Here is a 15,720-nt window from a genome sequence, read left to right on the forward strand (position 1 = left end):
GTAGATACTAATCGCCAATGTGTAGATATGTCGAGAGGGCCAGAGCACATATCCTGGTGCAACTCGTTCTAATCTAAACGTGTTATCAGAGAGAGGGAGAAGTCTCCCTCGTCACCTACAGATGTATATTGGAAAACGAAACGCAACTGATGTTCTTTGCTTCTTCCAACTATCGACAGAAGCTCAATTCTTCTCTTTAGTATTTGTGTAGCCCCACCTCCTCTCTGGCAATATTGTTGTTTATGAAAGTAACATATATGGAGATACAAATGCCAAGGAGAAGAGGGAAGGAGGAGGGGGCGTGCCTTGGGCAAACAAGAGACTAATCCCCCCCCCCCCCCCCCACACACACACACACACACACACACACACGCCACAAAAAGCGGATACGAACCGCGCATGCGCACATTATTTTCTAATGTGCGATACAAATAATGCACGACAGTGATTTCTGCACTAGCTGGTCTTCCATAAACCAGAACTATTTTAAGGTGAACTTTTCCGCGTTCTTTCCAATTTCCGTATTTTTTTTAAGAATGGGTAATATAATTCTATATCATAATTATACATAATATATATGAGTACAGATACATACGATATTCTTTGTCTGTCTGTACTCATTAGACAGCGCGACATCTCGGCCTACTTTATGGCATTCCAGACGATTTTCACGATTTTATTTCATGTAGTACACAGATCGACAGCTTCATGTAAAGATTTCTAGAATTTGTTGTGGTCCTTGTGGAAACGAATAATCTGAAAAAAAAACCTTCAACAAATTACACCGAACAGTTTTGATGACATAGGAGCCTCACATATTTCAGACATGTAGCAGAGTTATTCCGTTACAACTCCGCTTACGTTTTCACTTGTGTAGAATCTATGCATCGTCTTTTGTCCTCTTTCCTTAAGCCCCAACTCATGCATTCTTATGGTGACGCTGCCATGTCATCATCCTCGTTCATCGCAATTTGTTATAGATTTTGAAAACATATTTATTTCTCATCTAACACTGTAGATTCTGCAGCTCAGTACTCATTATAAGTAATGTATAGTTGTTTGAATGTAAAAGTCAGCAAAAACATCCGGAGGTCTCCTTTAAGGCCCGTCTACACCGAGTACGGTAACGGACAAAGGGCTGGGTGTTTGCTATGATGCGCCAAAAGGAAGCATGGTAACTTTGTTACAAAATTAATCTTGTACTGTTGATTTTGTTGCTTTTGATTTTAACATGAGAATAGTATTCTGTGTGATTTCGTACCGAAAAAGAAATTAAAGAAAACAGAAATATTTCATTTAACTGAGCTTCAAAAACAAAGGAAAAATGAAGGAGCCAAAATTAAAAAGGTTGATTAGCGCTGATTTGTAACAATATTGAGAGCTGAACATTGCTTTGAATTGTTGGGTAAGGTGTTCCAAATTTCCTTTCCGTTGTGTTTTTTCAAGCTTTCAACTAGAATGCTTAAAAGATTTTTACACGATAACCATGATAAAAACCGGTTGAGAGGCGAGCCATATAGAATTTAGACTCTAACACAATATATGTAATAGGGATGGGAGTCTATTGGAGTCATATTTGAACAAGCATATGCCTGTTTGGTAAGTGTGGATATCTTCCATTACTAATGCACGCAGTTAACTGCGAACGAGTACCAATCGATTTTCACCACTGCCCTATATTTGGGTGAAGTGGGAAAAATTGTCATTGTCATTGTTATTGTCATCATGGTCATTGTCATTGTCATTGTTATTGTCATTACCATTGCCATTGTTATTGTCAGCTAGAACTCCCAGGGTCATTTATCTTATACGCCAATAATATATCAAAATTCCTTCAAAAATCCATACAAATTCCCGAATTACTATCAAAATTCAGTTATATGTTTTTTGTGTCATTATCGACTTTTCCTGCAAGTTTCATTCGAATCCGTTCTCAACTTTTTTGAATTAATTTGCAAACAGACAAACCAACGCCGATGATTACTAAACTGCTACCTTCCTTGACGGAGGTAATGATTATTCCAAGTTTGCGTAAAAAAAAAAAAAAAAGAAGGAATGTGACGAAACCATCTCGAGGATACTAGTAAAGCTTCTTTGTGAAATGCATTACTGTAGTACTTCAACTTCAACGAATCCATTCCTGAATTTTATTTCTCCGCCACAGTCATCCGGTCGCCCGATTTCTATTGACAAAAAAGTACAGCCTGCCCATTCATTTCACTGAAGCAAACATTTCTCTTGTTTTCTCTCGTTCTTTACTTCATTTACCTCTTTCCGCTCTTTCTATCTATCTATTATGTCTCTGTCTATCTACCTATCTATCTATATTTCTTAATCTATCTTTTATGCAAACAAACGAAGACTCATCCCTTGCATACAAATCTTGCATGATCTCGACCTAGATATCTATGAATCCATCGGAGATGAAAGTACTGCTCGTCATATTCAATCGATTAGCTGTCACCGACTTCGAGCTGCTTTTTTGATGTGCAAACGAGACTTAATGCTGGCTTTTTGTGGCAGGATTTTTCCAAAGCTCAGACCGCAACATAAAGAGGAAAAAGTTTCAATCAATAATTTCAAATAATTTAAATGTATCATCAAATGAAAATAACATTAATTACTTGTGTAATGTATTCTTACCCCTTTCCAACTCTGGACTTTGGTACAAAGAATAAACTTTGTAAGGAAAAAAAGAGGTTTATAATCCTCCTTCAATAATAACTGTGAAACACTGTCTGATTATAAATGCTCAGCAATGGGAATTGTTTATTCAATTTCACCTTACATGAGATTAGTATTTTACTTACAATTCCCCCTTGCTCTCATCTGTTGCGCCTGCAGATTATACCCTTACCGTTGCCCCCGACTTGACAGGCGCCATACACTCATAAGCCCTTCACGAGAGCGTGAAATTTATCGTCAAGTCAAAATGTTCCTCCGTTAAATGTCATGTGTAACTTTTTGTGGCAAATGGATAGAATTTGTTTTGCTTTGTTTTGTTTTGCTTTCTAATTGTCTGTTTCTTTTTTTTTCTTTTTCCTTTACATATAGGGTCAAGGAACCTCCAACAATATGGAAATTTTGTCTTTGATTATAAACGTACCTGTAATTTTGCTTTCAAAATCAAAACGATAATGTAAATTGAAACTAGGATCAAATTTAAGCTCGTAGCGACCAGTATCGCTTCTTTTCTTTCTGGAAATCGATATCATTGCTTGTGAGAGGTTTTCATTGTTATAAAATCGAATGGTCATTATAGAAGCCGCGAATGATAGCAGATCACTCTATTTCACCTTATCTAAACAAAAGAAAAGAGAGAAAGTGCGGTGTCTAGTACATTTGCTGCTAAATAAAGAATCTTATATGGTACATTTGTTGTTTTTTATCCCAGTATATCAGAGGAATGAATCAGTTTTCAAGAGTAAAATATTCAAGGTTTTAAGCAATAAAGCTTTGAAGGTGTGTCAGATTTTTGACTGCATAATAGCCTAGGTGCCAGCGATCTTAAGTATAGTTTTACCCTAGTTTTGAGGGTGTTGAATCCGAATCTTGATGATGGGTTTTGACATTTTCAAAATGGCCGGCAAAATGGTAAGCAAAAATCGAACATTCCTGTAAATTTCAGTATAAATGGTGAGAAATTGGATACGAAATGTATGATGTTTCCAAATATGGATGATAAAGATTTTGTATCATCGAGGACTTTGAGATATTAAAGATGGCAGCCACAAACAAAAAAATGAAATTCACCTACATGTACATTTCGTTTAAAATTATGAAAAGTTTAAAGACTTATGATTTGGAAGGAGTTGAATCCTGAATATCAATATGGCAGTCTTATATTCCTTGAGTTTATATATATATATAAATATATATATATATATATATATATATATATATATATATACATATACATATATATATATATTTCTTAAGTTATCCAAGAATTGAAATTCAATATAAGTATTTCATAATAACTGGTTTAGAAAATGAGCATGACTTGATACTCCCTGTTTCGAGGGTGCTAAATCCGTATATTGTTGATGCAACTCATGCATTTTTGCAGTTCTGCAAAATTCCAGATGGCCACCAAAATAGATGTAAAACTTTGAATATCTCAAAACCTACGACGATGCATCAACCACGTTCAGATTCAGCAAGCTCGAACATGGTAGGGTTAGTATCAATCATATTCTCTTTGATCAATTCACCATTACAAGGAAGAATACTTAGATTTTATGTCATTTTTCGGGTGACACGACATTTGCTACTGCGACAATTGTTCCGGTCTTATTTTCTCTAAGGACTTAGGGTTAGGGTTAGGGTTGTGATAGGGTTTTAGGTTTAGTTTGATGTGAGAATTAGGATTAGGGTTAGGGTTATGTTTATGGGTTGAATTTACGTTTGGCTTAGCATGCAGATATATCATGGGAGTAATTGTCGCAGGAGCAAATGTCATGGAACCCATTTTTCGAGGCCATCTTTGATATCTAAAAACCAGCATTTAAACAAGAGTTGTCTCATCCATATTCTTTTTAAGCACCATCGAAGTAGGTTTAAATCATCAATCTTTTTAACATTCCATCATTAAAAGAAATTATGCGATATTCTTAATGGGAATTTCTATTTTTGGTTGCCATCTAAAAACCTCAAAGTCCTATAAGAATACAAAAACTGCATAAACCCAGAATCGACTCCGCACCCTCGACATACGTAAAAACTTGAATTTCGTGTCAAATTGTTTAACATTTGATGATACAAGAAAATCTATAGGATTTTCATGTTTTGGTGCCTTTTTTGCGGCTATTTTGCATATCTCAAAACCCTCAACGATTAAAAAGGTGCGTCATTCAGATTCGAATTCAGCACCCTCCAAATGGACCATCAAAAAACGGACGGTATCAACAAGGTAAGGCCACTAATTTGACTTCAGCACTCAGACTAATAATCGATTATAAAGCTCTCTCTCTCTCTCTCTTTCTCTCTCTCTCTCTCTCTCTCTCTCTCTCTCTATATATATATATATATATAGCTATTTTGCGAAAGTGCATTTGCTGTATATATATATATATATATATATATACAAAAAAACAAAGATCCTAAGACAAAAAAAAAAATCAAACAACCGCATAATGTCAACGGAATATAGGCAAGTAGGTTCAAGAGCTGGGCTCTGTTTCATGAAGAGTTATAATTGATGTATTATAGTTGATTTTTATGGTAAGTCTATGGCAACCTGTGTGAAAATAACAACAACAAACAAACTAGTCTCAATTATTCAAACAGCTGTCAGCTGCATGGCTAAGTAGGCAAAAAAAAAAAAAGAAATCCACAGGAGCATTTGCACCTTTGGTGTTCGGTATTTGACTCCAGTATCTTTTTTAGCAATTACAAGAATGATTGTGGACTCTAATGTGATATCGGGTGGACATTTAACTGTTTTTCGTTGAATAAGATATGAAATTTACCGTAATGAGAAAGCACGTAAACACAAAAGTCAATACTTTCCAGAAATATACACAGAAGGATAAATCAGAGGCTGCTGCACATCACGAAACGTTATTTTAAATGGGAACTTGAAATACAATTTTCCCGCGTTAATAATTTTGATAACGCCCAATAATTTTGACCTTTATTTCATCAATATGTGTTCAATTTCATTCGCGCATCCCTGTTTCTTTATCATAGACAATGTATCTCATCTTCCTTGGACGGGATTGCGAAAAGAAATTGCCATCATAAAAAAGAAAGTCATATCTTCCTCAGAGAGTGGCTAATCACTATTGTCTAAACAAACAGAATCAGTGTTATCTTTCTCTCTAGAGGTAAATTCAATGTTGAACATTCTTCAATTTTAGAGGCAACATCAAATGGGGTTCAAATAGCCTTTTGACAAGGCCTCCAGGCTGAAAATGAGACTACTAGGGAACGAGTGAACGCGAAGCCAAGTGGAGTAGCTAGAAGGCCTTTGAATGAATTTCTTATCTTGAACTTTGTTTCTCACCGATTTTGCTACAAAAAAAAAAAAAAGTAGCGGCCAATCAGCGACCGCAGTGCTCGCAAAGTCGTGCTCTTCCGGTACAAGGCCTGAGCTGCCTGCCTATGGTAGTTGCCTACATTGCCAGCGTTGACATGTCTCATTAGCATACTAACTGCGGTCTCACTCGTGAATATGTTAATAAGTCATACACGTGAACGTCACGAGGTGGCAGGATAAAAAAAAAAGTTTAAAAAGGCCTCGTTGCTGCGCCACTCGGTCTCGCGTCTACCGGTTTCTCAGAATGCTCCGACCGTGTGGCGAGTTTATAGTCTCAATTCTCAGCCACGAGGCCTTGTCAAAAGGCTAAGCAGGCCCGGTGGAGCGTTTTCAAAAGTGAGGGGAGGGGGCGCACTTCCGGGTTTGATTTGCTAACAAGCAAAAAAAAAAAAAAAATCCTCAGCTCATCTCTCCCCTTCCACTTTCGGGTTTCTTCAACTAACCTTACCGCGTTCACACTTCAAGATATTTATCTATTTCTTTTTAGTGCCACTTACGCCCTTCCGGGTTTAAAAAAAAAAAGTGGGGGGGGGGGCAATTTCAAGTGATGACACCTTATGTATTCCTTTGTATGGTGCACAAAAAAAGGGGGAGGGCCCGAGCCCCCCGGTTCCACCGGCCATGCTAAAGTTTCAAGAGAATGAAATGTGATTTGTGTTTATTGTGACATCAATCACTGAGCCTCCTTGGAGTATTCTTTTCTATTTTCTTTTTTTGCCCTGACTTTGAATATAATGCTGCGCTGGAACAAAACCCTCTTTTACTATCACAATTCAGCACTACGATATAAAAATTTGCAGCAGGCCTTTTCCACAGAACCAACAAAACGTATTTTTACTGGCAATGTTAATACATGTTAAACTACAATATGCTAGTTTGGTTGGCTGAGGGAGTTCATGGCAACTACCCCCCCCCCCCCACACCCTCGGGCAATTACCCCCACCCCCGGTTGAATACTATGGCTAGTGATAAGGTTAGAGTAAAGATTAGGGTTAGGGTAAGATTTAGGGTTAGGAATTTGGTTTAGGGTTAGGATAAGCATCAGGATTAGGATTAACTCTGCGTTAGTGGAAGGGAAAGGGACGGGGTAATTGCCCAGGGGGTAATTGCCCTAGACCTCAACTGTCCGATGACGAATTACGCGATGCCTATGAACAATCATTATTCCTACATGGTATACGGCGATAATACGCAGTGTCAATGATATACATTATGTGTAAAATGATAATGGCAGGTTCATGGACCCGCAGGGAAAACCAAACAAACCACCTGACCATTATTTGCCTACAATCCTCTGTTTGTATCATTTGCTGCATCTTATGTTCACTTTCTTTAGACGAATGTCATCCAATAGTGTCCTAAAAATCTTCAAATCTCTCGTGAGCGGAAAAAAAAAATCACCCGTTATTGCGTGTTATAGACATAACGGCGTATGATATCCTTTGCTTCCTTGGTGGTCGTAATGTATATAACTGGCTGAAGCCATCCACCAATTCCTGCTAGTATCAATGTCAGGTCAATCAGGAATGCGTTTGACATGACGTCAACAAAGAAATAAGGAATCCAGCATGCGTAGAATGAGCAGGTGATAAGAATTACAGTGACAATTCCTTTCGCTGGCAGAAATCGATTTCTGCCTCGACCTGTGAATCGACGTCGTCTCCGTGGCGCGTCGACGTCCGTGTTCAGCGCCGTCGATGGGGCTAAATCTGGAACGTCGACGCGGCGAATTTGACGATGGGCGACGCGCAACAGGGTGATGTTTACGACCGTCACAATGAGCGCTGCTAGCCCGGTTGGTATGGCGATGCTGAGCCTCTGAAAAGCTATCAGCCACACGGGGAAGTCCGTTAGGGCTCGTCGTCCAGAACATCGATCAGCGAAGAAGCTGTGAAATGGCAGCCCCGGCCACGGAAGCTGAACAACGCAGAGCGGCATCCAGGCGACGAAAACGATTATCAGGATGACTTTGACGCGAGGCGCAGATTGCAGAAGGGCGTGGTACCGCAGCCTGCGGCCGAGATACCATCAGGTATTTCTCAATGTTCATCACGCAGAGACAGAACATCGTCGCGATGAAAGAAGTGTAGTTGGTGAATGGGAATATGGCGTTGGATATTTCGCAGACATCATCTCTACTCGACTCGTACCAGAACACAAGCCAAAGACACCACGTGATGTTAAGACTCATGTTCGCCCAGACAAACACGAGGTGCAGCGACCGTGTGGCGTCCTCGATAGTTTGTCTTCTCCTTAAGACGACAAGAAAAAGAACCCCTGCTGGAAGAGCCAGTCCAACATTAGTCACCGATGCAATTGACACCGGGTGCCATTGTTTGTCATGAAAAACGCTGGGAGGTGAGCTAGTGATGGACATCTTCGTTTTGAACCAGTACGTGCATTCATATCACGAAGTGTCGCTATGAGATGCACAGAGGGTTGTTACTATTGTTTGAGGCGATCAATAGATAGCTAACATTGCCTTTTATCTAAAGTTATACCACACGTTTGGACCTCGTTGAATCCGATCTAGTATATCAGATACAGCTGGGAGAAATCCCTCACGTCACGTACAGACGTACGGATGTCGATTGGAAAAGAAGGACCAACGATATCGTTCTTCACTTTATTTCAACGATGAACAACAGCCCAATTCATCTTTTAATCATGTTAATGGATGCGTAGCGCCATCCCTCGAAAACCTGTTATTGTTATTTGAAGGAGACCTCCGGATGATTTTCAGACTTTTACATTTGAACAAGTATAAATTAGTGATATTGACTTTAACGAATTTTTAGTGATTGGGATGAGAAATTTATGACAAATTGCAATTAACAAGACAAATATGATGCACAAAGCGTTGCTATACGTTCCATGGAGTCGGTCAATTATTGATAGATAGCATTACCTTTTATCTAAAGTTAAACCACACGTTTCGACCTCGTTTGAATCCAAAGTAGTATATCAGAGAGAGACGTACGGATGTCGACTGGAAAAGAAGGACTAATGATACTATTCTTTACTTTATTTCAACGACGCAAAAAAGCTCAACTCATCTTTTAATCATTTTAATGGTTGCGTAGCTTCATCTCTTGAAAACCTGTTATCATTATTTAAAGGAGACCTGATGATTTTCAGATTTTACATTAGAACAACTATGAATTAGTTATACTGTGTTTACAGAATTTATAGTAATTGGGATGAGGAATAGGATTTTTTTTTCAAACGTTATAACAAATTGCAATGAACAAGGATAATGACATGACAGCCTCACCGTAAGAATGCATGCGATGGGGCTCATGCAAGCAGAACAACCGAAGGAGGCATGTATAGATTCCACACAGGTAAACTTGCTAACCAAGCGGTATTACGTGGTACAGTGTAATTTGTTTTAGACTTTTTAGAGTATTGATTTCTCTGCTCAAGGACGACAGCAAATCCCCAATTCTGTACACAGAGCTGTCGATTTATGTACTATTATGATGTGAAATTATGAAAATCGTCATTTCTAATGTGCGATATAAATATTGAACGACAGTGATGGCTGCACTAGCTGGTCTTCCACAAACCCGAACTATTTTCAAGGTGAACTTTTTCCGCTTTCTTTCCAATTTCTGTATTTTTTCAGAATTTGTAATATACCTCTATATCATAAGTATACATAATATATATGAGTATAGATACATATTACATTCTTTGTCTGTCTGTACTCATTAGACAGCGCGACATCTCGGCCTACTTAAAATGGCATTCCAGACGATATTCGCAATTTTATTTCAAGTAGTACATAAATCGACAGCTTCATGTATAGATTTCTAGATATGTTGTGGTCCATGAGAAACGAATAATCTGAAAAAAAAAACTTAAACAAATTACACTGAGCAGTTTTGATGACATAGGAGCCTCACAGATTTCAGACATGTAGCAGAGTTATCCCGTTACAACTCCGCTTACTGAACAAGTTCACCTGTGTAGAATCTATGCATCGTCTTTTGTCCTCTCTCCTTAAGCCCCAACTCATGCATTCTTATGGTGACGCTGCCATGTCATCATCCTCGTTCGTTGCAATTTGTTATAGATTTTTAAAGCATATTTATTTCTCATCTAACACTATAAATTCTGCAACTCAGTACACAGTATAAGTAATCTATAGTTGTTTGAATGTAAAAGTCTGAAAAACAGCCGGAGGTCTCCTTTAAGGCCCGTCTACACCGAGTACGGTAACGGGCAACGGGCTGGGTGTTTGATATGGTGCGCCAAAAGGAAGCATGGAAACTTTGTTACAAAAATTAATCTTGTACTGTTGATTTTGTTGCTCTTGATTTTGACATAAGAATAGTATTTTGGGTGATTTCGTACAGAAAATGAAGTTAAAGAAAACAAAAGCATTTGATCTAACTGAGCTTCAAAAACAAAGTAAAAATGAAGGAGCCAAAATTGAAAAGGTTGATTAGCGCTGCTGTGTAACAATATTGAGAGCTGAACATTGCTTTGAATTGTTGGGTAAGGTGTTCCAAATTTCCTTTCCGTTGTGCTTTTTCAAGCTTTCAACTACAATTATTTAACGATTTATACGCGATAACCATGATAAAAACCAGTTGAGAGGCGAGCCATATAGAATTTAGACTGTAACACAATATATGTAATAGGGATGGGAGTCTATTGGAGTCATATTTGAACAAGCATATGCCTGTTTGGTAAGTATGGATATCTTCCATTATCAATGTACGCAGTTAGCTGCGAACGAGTACCAACCGATTTTCACCAATGCCCTATATTTGGGTGACATGGGAGAAAATTGTCATTGTCATTGTTATTGTCATCCTGGTCATTGTTATTGGCATTGTCATCGCCATTGTCATTGTTATTGTCGGCTAGAACTCCCAGGGTCATTGATCTTATACGCCAATAATATATCAAAAATCCTTGAAAAATCCATAAATTCCCGAATTACTATCAAAATTCAGTTATATGTTCTTTGTGTCATTATCGACTTTTCCTGCAAGTTTCATTCGAATCCGTTCTCAACTCTTCTGAATTAATTTGCAAACAGACAAACCAATGATCACTAAACTGCTACCTTCCTTCGAGGAGGTAATTATTATTCCAAGTTTGCACACACACACACACACACACACACACACACACCACACACACACACACACACACACACACACACACACACACACAGAGGGAGCGAGGACACTTATAAAGCTTCTTTGTGAAATGCATTACATTGTACTCCAATTTCAACGAATTCATTCCTGAACTTTATTTCTCCTCCACAGTCATCCGGTTGCCCGATATCTATTGATAAAAATGTACAGCCTGCCCATTCAATCCACTGAAGCAAACATTTGTCTCGTTTTCTCTCATTCTCTACTTCATTACCTCTTCCCGCTCTTTTTGTCTGTCTATTATCTCTCTGTCTATTCATCTATCTAGCTATATTTCTTAATCTATCTTTTTTTAAATAAATGCAAAGAAACGAAGACTCATCCCTTGCATACAAATCTTGCATGATCTCGACCTAGAAATGATATCTATGAATCCATCGGAGATGAAAGTACTGCTCGTCATATTTAATTGATTAGCTGTCACCGACTTCGATCTGCTTTTATGATGTGCAGACGCGCTTAAAAAGGTGGATTTTTGTGGCAGGATTTCTCCGAAGCTCAGACCGCAAAATAAAGAGGGAAAGTTCCAATCAAAGTCCGTTTAGATTGTGTGCAGACTCGTGATTCCGATGAAAATACAATAGTACACATTTAGTGACTACCTGATTTTACCATACATTGCACAAACTTCAAATTTTAATAAATGATATTTAATCACGCGCAAAGTCTCTGTAATCTCATACTCGCCTCCAATTATACTTTGAATGGTTGGTCCCTGCGTGCCCGATTGACTGAATTTACAACACTCAACATTTGTTTTCATATTGGCCCGTGGTATAACTGGCTGCATGATACACATAATGACGCATTCGTCACAGTTGACTTCGATTAGCAGAGAAATATCAGACAATTTTTTTTTCTGAACCATACCCAAACAAATTTCAATTTCGAGTTCAATCTATTTTGATTTTGCTCGGTGAGAAAGTGCATCAAATAAAACAAAATGAAATAATACATGATATACACCTAGGAAGCATAATAGAACTTTGTAAAAATATAGAGCATAGTAGTCAATCTATGAAAGTTGGAATCTGAGAATAAATGTTAAAAAAAGATATAGTAATTGTTCAGTTTTTCGTTCCCATTGAATAGTATAACATTGGGAAATGATTAGGAATTTTCTGTGGCAAGAGTGTGATATTGTTGTATGGTTTGTTGAGGAGAGGAAACCATATAATTTTGATACACTGTGTATGAATTTCGAATTATGGTTTCACAGATACGTTGTGTGTTTCAGTACTTGATGAATGTGATGAGTTTGAATTCTTCCAATTTGAGACAATGTTCCGATTGTTGAGCATGTTTCACGATGGCCAACTATTCCCATTTCCATCTTCTGCAGCATGTTATGCCTTTTTAGTAAGGTTTCTAATGATCTCCCTTTGCCACCTATACAAAAACTTCAAGAGGGTTATGTTGACACGTGGATGTTTGGGGTGTGTACCTTGATAATTATGTGATTGTAATGTGACATGGCCCGTGGTCAACACCAGGGGGTCAACAGAATACTTTACAGGCTTACAAGATTCACGCACGGATTTATTTCTTTTTTCAATTTCATGTTTGCATATTACCTGTGAGGTCCAGTTTCAAAAAAGAAAAGAAAAATAGTAATCAAGGTAATGTTGTCATGTTAAACAAGTTTGAGTAATAAAGAGACCAAGGGGTTGGTGCGAGGACTCATGAAAAATGAACCAAATTCCATGGGCATTTATGGAATTATTTTGGAATGGAATTTATTGTTGGAAGGAATCTCTTCCTTCCAACAACCTGAGGTAACTCTTTAATTCTACGGCTAAAGAGGGGCTGATACAGAATTCGTTTTCCGTCATTTAACAATATTCTACTCCACAAGTTATCACATTAGGGAATACGTGGGAAGGCCTTGGAGTGGTTCAAGAGTTATTTAGAAAATAGAAAATAATTTGTTACAATTAAAGACAATTATTCGTAATAAGAGAAGTGAATTTTGTCGTTCCACAAGGAAATTTATTAGGGCCACTATTATTCATTGCTTATATTAATGATTTTGACAGGCATCCGATGTACTGTCCTTTATCCATTTTGCTGAAGATGCCAGTGTATTGTTTGCCCACAATGATGTTAATTTTCTTGTTCAAAAAGTCAGTACTGAATTACAAAAAGTGAATAATTGGGTAAGCGCCAAAAAATTATCGTTGAATGCCAAAAGAAAAAAACCGAAATATATGATTTTTAGTAATACTGTTGACACTTTGAGTACAGCTATAGTTTTGAATGATTTTCATTTAGAACGAGTTTCACATTTTAAATTCCTTGGAATTATTGTTGACGACAAACTTTCCTAGAAGTTACATATTGATTATATATCCAACACAATCTCACGAAATATAGGTGTTATAAATAGAATGAAATTGTATATCCCACAAAAATCATTACTTATGTTATATTCGTCATTGATATTGCCTTATCTTAATTAGCATGATTATGGTGTTTTAGTTTGGGGCAACACTCACCAGAACCTACTGGATAGAGTGTTCCTTCTACAAAAGAAAGCTCTACGTGCCATCAGTTATCCTTTCAAACACTCCCACTCAAATATGCTATTTGCCGCTAATAAGCTGCTAAAAATTAAAGATTTGTATTTATCTAATTTGGGGCAATTTATGTATACGTACAGCAACAACTCACTCCCCTCCATCTTCGATTTTATGTTTCAAAGAAATCAATCATTCCATGACTATCCCACTCGACATTCCAATGAATTTCACTTACCTCTTTTACGAACAATTCTTCTAAGAACACACTTATCTATACTGGCCAAACTTATTGGAATTTTCTTAATAATAACATAAAAAATGCACCCTCTATATTTGCATTTAAATGGAGATTAAAGTTTTTTTTATTGCAATGTTATGTTCCTACAGAATTGAATCAGCCTGTTGGCTCATTTTAATTTCTTTTCAAAGCATTTTGATTACCAATGATATATTGTCACATATTTTCTCGTCCCTGTTGTCCTGAGACACTAAGACTTACAGATTAGATTTGATTGTACTTGTAAAACTTCCACATCTATTTCTCTCTATTTTTCCATATTTCCATATCCTTTCCACGCATCCTGTTATTTTTTCGATATAGTTCTGTCGAGGATCGCCGGATCTGTTTTGCCTTTTTGTCCGTTGTATTATCTTCCTATTATGTCAGTCTTGTCTCGTTCTGTCTTGTATTTAAGTCCCCCTTTATAGGTTTTGTCCTCCCAGTTTCGTTTAATATTCATTCGCCTGTTTATGTGTGTCTGTTTGTTACTCTGTCTCTTATTGGGCTTCCAAACTTTTTAATCTGACTTTATTCCCTATCTTTTTTCCCCTTGTTGCGTCAGTTCATTTTCTGTTGACATTCTGTACCTGAGGGGCCCACATTCTACGAGCATTGCCTTTTTAGTGGGTCCCTCCATATTTCGATATTTTGTGTAATGTTATATCGTGTATATCACTTCAGTCAAGTTTCATTACAACATTATTTGTTACCCCAAGGTTGAACAATTATGTTTTCTCAATTTACTTTGTTTTGATTGCATGTAACCTTATTCTCTGTAACCAAAGAAAGTGAAATGTTTATGTTTTTTTTCGAAAAATGAAATAAAGTTTGAATTGATTAAAAAAAAACAAAGCCCAAGAAAGTCTCCACTGTGGTCTTGTTGGTTGCTTGTTTCCTGTTCTACTAACCGTTGCTCAGTTCATCATCTTCAGAATGCAAAAGGACGCATACGTAGGTCCTATCTTTTTTCTTCTTGTTTTTTTTTTTTTTGGGGGGGGGGGGGTGGGTGCTTTCGTTCACGAGTATCCTCGTACCCTCTTCTCAGTACACATGCTCATTTCCTGAGGCAATTTTGCATTTTCACCACACGAAAGCAATGACATAATTTCGCAACTTGGATATTTCTGTTTTATTCTAAAATGTTCTTTAATTTCCCTGTCCTCCTCTTCCCCCTCCCTTTCCTGCCCTTTGACCTCCTGTTTCTTCTTTCCACGCATATGTAAAAAGACAGCTGCTTTGTTTTTGTCTGTATTATTGTTTTATGTTCCCTCTGTTACCCAAGCAATATGTCTTATCGTTTCATTTGACTATTACTACAATTTACTTCTCACGAGGGGATTGCATTCTACAAGCTAGGCTTTTCAGCAGTCCCCTTCATTTCCGACTATTTTTTTTCCTTTGTTACGATTCAGTTACAGTTTGCCCATTGTTTTTATCTAAAAGTATGTTCTTTTTCATTGTGAAAAAGGTGTGCATTTAAATCTCATTTGAATATGCAAAACTGACATTTTACTTGATTTTGTTTAGTTGATATACAAACATCATATTGTATGTTATCGTCGGATATGATTGAAATGAAATGAAGAGAAATTAAATTTTGTTGTAATTAAGGCACTGCTTTAGCTGATACTTTAAAGATATCATAAACTGAGTACAACATTGATTATTTGTTCAACCCCTTTCCAACTCTGGAATTTCGAACAG

This window comes from Diadema antillarum, unplaced genomic scaffold (assembly GCF_040938485.1).
Source record: "Diadema antillarum isolate AM-2024a unplaced genomic scaffold, OU_Dant_1.0 scf00000180, whole genome shotgun sequence".
NCBI classification, from domain to species: domain Eukaryota; kingdom Metazoa; phylum Echinodermata; class Echinoidea; order Diadematoida; family Diadematidae; genus Diadema; species Diadema antillarum.